This window comes from Cucurbita pepo, unplaced genomic scaffold (assembly GCF_002806865.2).
Source record: "Cucurbita pepo subsp. pepo cultivar mu-cu-16 unplaced genomic scaffold, ASM280686v2 Cp4.1_scaffold000176, whole genome shotgun sequence".
NCBI lineage: Eukaryota > Viridiplantae > Streptophyta > Magnoliopsida > Cucurbitales > Cucurbitaceae > Cucurbita > Cucurbita pepo.
In genome coordinates, this window is record NW_019646450.1 from 119,172 (window position 1) to 124,032 (window position 4,861).

At 42.9% G+C, this 4,861-nt stretch overlaps 1 long non-coding RNA gene across 1 annotated transcript in view; it reads left to right on the forward strand.

The window, feature by feature from the left end:
* LOC111784248 overlaps positions 1 to 2,809 on the forward strand; it is a 5,659-nt gene extending 2,850 nt beyond the window's left edge. The window contains exon 2 of the long non-coding RNA XR_002813504.1: positions 2,592 to 2,809. This is a non-coding gene — a long non-coding RNA (uncharacterized LOC111784248). The remainder of the gene's footprint in view (positions 1 to 2,591) is intronic.
* The last annotated feature ends 2,052 nt before the right edge of the window (positions 2,810 to 4,861 follow it).

Genomic DNA, 4,861 nt, shown 5'->3' on the forward strand with positions numbered 1-4,861 from the left:
TCCATATGAAATATGAATGCTCGCCAAGTTTGGTGTCGATCGGACATTGGACGGACAATGCACGACACCGTATGACACCTCACGAAAATCATGTCTACTCCTGGTAGAATGAAAATGGCTCAAAATGTACTATAGGGGGTACCATGGTGTTAGCTCTCCACCACCCCTGGGCCCTGTGGCCTAAGTGAGCTACCCTGTGGCACATACGTGTGTCACAGTGTGGGCGAGCGTGCCGAGACGAGTGTCTCGGGCGACTTCCTTTGAAATGGGTTTTTGAAGGACAGTACCGGACGGCACGGGTGTGCCGGTATTGCGCCCTAGCCCGCGTGTTGGAGGTTGCTACATACACCCGCTATCCGGTACGGTATCCGTAAATGACTCGGCATGGGCACGGGAGGGCCTATGCCTCGATAGAACCCGGATGGATGGATGTTCGGGAAGTCCCGATGAGATGAACGACACGCGGGCCCATTCTCGATGGCACGACTGAACGAGTTATGATGGCCGACGACATCCCGAGACTCGGGATGGCGTCAAGACATATGGACCCCGTCGATGGGGATCGAGATGGCAAGATGAGATGCGACATTGTATTGAGAGACCTTGGCCCGAGTAGAGGTAAGGTCGAGCCGAATGAGTTGGCCTAGCGTAGAGGCAAGTCGGATGTGTCGCAGACGATTGAACATACACGCGCAGGCAGCGTGTGTGGTTGAACAAGCTTGAATTCCGCACAAGCGATGTTCGATTGGCGAAGACAAACCTCGCCTAAGGTCCGACGAAGCCACAAAGCCGGGGTGAAAAATATATATGGGGCTTAATTCCCCTTAAGGCTGGTCGTGAGCGTGTATAGATCACGACGCCGCACGGTCAAGAACATAGGACCGTGACACGTGGCAGCCTGCGACTGGCGCCTTCCCGCGCGCGTGGCCACGCACTCCCAGCATGCTGCTGGCGCGTGAGCGCGCGTGGAACGGCCAATTTGGCCCGGTTGTTTTTTGTTTTCCCGATTTTTGTCCCGGTTCTAGTTCTAATACTATTTTTACGTGAATAGGGACCTAATTTAGAGAAATCAATATTTTTGGACACCTCACGGGCAAAGAAACGCTAGCGAAAGGGCACGCGTCAACCAGGTAAGTCACCACCCGGTATTTAGGAAGAAATACTTGTAGGATTCACTCGGATTGCATGCATGCTAGTAGTTCTGTTTCAGATTAGCTCTTCATGTAAATTACTAGTCAGATTAACTGTTGTGATTGTATTGGGTAAATTACATGAGTGTTGTTGTTTGCCTTAGGCTTCCACCGTATGTATGCATGCGTTATTTTATGTGTAGAATTGTGTATGCCGGGTTTCGGGTGCTTGATGGACGAATTCACCCCATTGAGCGCGAACTTCGTGCTCTGGGTGCTTGATGGAGGTCATCGCTCCGTTGAGCCGGTATGCCTAGTTTGCATGAATTACATATTATGATGTTAGAAGAAGATTGCATGCACCCTCTGTTAATTGCTAAGGCCCATTTCTTTGATAATATTAAGGAATCTCTGTTAGGAGAGATATGCCGCTCTAGCCAGACTTAATTTTTCCCTAAAAACTTAGCGGCTTACCACGGCAAGAAGGTACCCCGGAGTGTTCATAGATTGCTANTCGGATTGCATGCATGCTAGTAGTTCTGTTTCAGATTAGCTCTTCATGTAAATTACTAGTCAGATTAACTGTTGTGATTGTATTGGGTAAATTACATGAGTGTTGTTGTTTGCCTTAGGCTTCCACCGTATGTATGCATGCGTTATTTTATGTGTAGAATTGTGTATGCCGGGTTTCGGGTGTTTGATGGACGAATTCGCCCCATTGAGCGCGAACTTCGTGCTCTGGGTGCTTGATGGAGGTCATCGCCCCGTTGAGCCGGTATGCCTAGTTTGCATGAATTACATACTATGATGTTAGAAGAAGATTGCATGCACCCTCTGTTAATTGCTAGGGCCCATTTCTTTGATAAGATTAGGGAATCTCTGTTAGGAGCGATATGCCGCTCTAGCCAGACTTAATTTTTCCCTAGAAACTTAGCGGTTTACCACGGCAAGAAGGTACCCCGGAGTGTTCATAGATTGCTAGCGTGTGAACGGTATCTATAGCTTCGTGGGAGGACCAAGGGGTCCCTGATCAGTCCTTACTGCTCTTAGCCATTTCGCATGGGAAATGTGTCCCCACGTTGTACAGCCCATTAGCTACATGGGAATGGGTTGGGTCGCGCCCTCCATAGGGGGACTAGATGGGCGTAGGGGTACTCAGCACACCCCTAGGCGAGGTACCATGTAGTCCCAGATAGCCATGTAGAAGTAGCACCTCATAGAGAGATACCGACCATACTAGCTTGGCATAAAGAACCTCTAGGAGTTTAATGAGAGAACGAAAAATCAGTGAAACCCAAGGGGCAAGCCCCAAGGGACCTAGATTAGAGCCAGTCGTCCTAGAACCGAAATAGGAAACCGTGGCAACCTGTTAAATTAAGATGCGAAGAGAGCCTACAAGTAGGTGGCTTACTGAGTATAATTTTTATACTCATCCTTGCTATGTTTTCCTTTTTTTTTCAGGAGCGCGAGGCGTCGGTCAAGAGTGGGCGTGATCAGAAGGGAAGTGTCACAGAGAAATGGGTTGTCCCGGGGCGTCAGTCCAGTCTTAGTCTTTATTTTTGTATTCGCATTCTTTTGAAATTTATTTTCCAAACGGTCTTGTGTTCTGTGTTTATCGTTCGAAAAACTTTATTGAAATTTGATGATTTTCGCTACTTCATATTTAAATCTCTTGTGCATTTTTGTCGTGTTGTTAGTCACGGTCCGTAGTAAAATATTGGGCTGTGACACATCTATATCAAGCTTTTTAGGTCATTTTATTTCATCTAAAACTACTTACTCTTCCGTATACATTGTTACAGTCCTCCCCATCTCTATGGTCATAAGACTGTGTAGTTTATCTATGTTCAAGACGTCTAACTAAAACATATGATCTTGCTTAGGAAAATCATTTTCACGCATACACTAATATTTAGTAGCTTACTAAAATTAAAGCTAGCAACAATCTCAGTAAATCTAAACATCATCAATACAACAATTTACATTTACATTCACATTTCATGCAAGGTAAAACATAACGTATTCTAAATTAAAATAAATATAGAATTAAGCTAACATGAATGCAGTAAATTATAATACAATCAATAGAGTAAAAGTCCAATTATGAGTTATATTTTATAATGACCAAGCAATAACAACATACACAATCAACGACATTTCATTTTCTTATCTTACGCAAGACATACCTGACGGAGACAGGGCACCGACGGTAGGACCATGGAACATGCCAAGCCTACATCGTAGGCTAGTCTACAAGATCTATAACCTAGAAATACTCAAGCATCGTGCTACTTTACTTTTTCAGGTTAAGGCAAGGCACTCCTATACGGTTGACGACGACATCGCAACTCGAGACCATGGCGCATGCATATGATAGTGGTATTTATTTTCTTAGTCTTAGGCTAGAATAGGATGTTTTTTTAAACTTAAACTCTTATTCATTTTATTTAGTCTTTTGTTGTGTCATTTTAAAGATATTTTTGAAACACATAAGTCCATGGGTGTGTTTTAAGTTAAAGGTTGTGTTTTATGGAATTTAAAGGAAGTCTTCCGCATTCAATGTTTATGGTACGTATACAGTAGCGACCTTAAATTAAGTAGAAAATTTTGGGTCGGTACAGGGTAGTTGTTTTTCCATTTCATAGTCTAGGTTGAATTCGGTTTGCATCATTAGTATAGGTTAGTATAGGTTGAATTGTATTTACATAATAAACCATAGAGTAGTATAAGACATTCATTTCACTTTTGTTCCTTTTCCTTTTTTTTTCTTTTCAATATCGTTCTTTTTCCTTTCTTTCCCTTGTATTCGTTTTCTCTTTCACAAGTAATAAAAGGGAGTGTAAGTAGCCTTTATAATCATGGCCCATTTAATGTAATTCCGCATTCCAAGATATAGTAATGACCTTAGATTAAATAGGAAAATTTTAGGGTCGTTACAATGGATCTCGTCTTCGTTACCCGACTTCGGCCGATTTTCCAACGCGTCTTCTCTCTCCTTCCTGCGGCCTTTCCATTGCCGATTTCAGTCCTATTTCTTCCTTTTTCTCTTTGTTTGTCGTCCTTCTTTCCTTCCTCGAAGTTTTGTGGCCTAAAAGTTCCTAAAACCCTATATCTAAGAACGTTTAGGAAAACCCAAATTTTCAAACTCGGTTACCGACGACGGCGCTTATGGAAAGGCACAAAACGTACCTTGAGTTATTGTGCTTTCGTTAGGATCCTTCTCGTGGTGGTAACTAATCATTTGGTGTCAGTTTTCGGGTGGTTTGGGACTCGTTGGAGAAATTGGAAACTCGTAGGCGTTTATCCAAAATCTCTCTCTTGTATTTTCTTTCTTTTCTCTGTTTGCAAGGATTCTAATAGGTTCTAGGAGTCGTGGGCTGAAGGCTGAGCGAGGTGTGGCTATCGTTTCACGTGGGATCCGCGAAACTCGACGGTCACCGAAAAACTCGCGAGTTTTCCGGCGACTGAGTTTTTTTTTTTTTTTTTTTTTTTTCATTTTCCCGGGTCGTTACATGTTTATGATACGATATATTGTGATGTGACATGTTATGTTTAGATTGTTTTGTGTGACCATTGAGGTAATTGTTGTATGAATGGCACATTATGAAATGACATACTAAAAGCATGGAGTGTTATGTTATGTTTTCTAAATTGTATGTATAGCATGTTATGAATGACATGATATCACAGTAAATGAAATGAAATATAACCTCGTTAGAATTATGCATGAT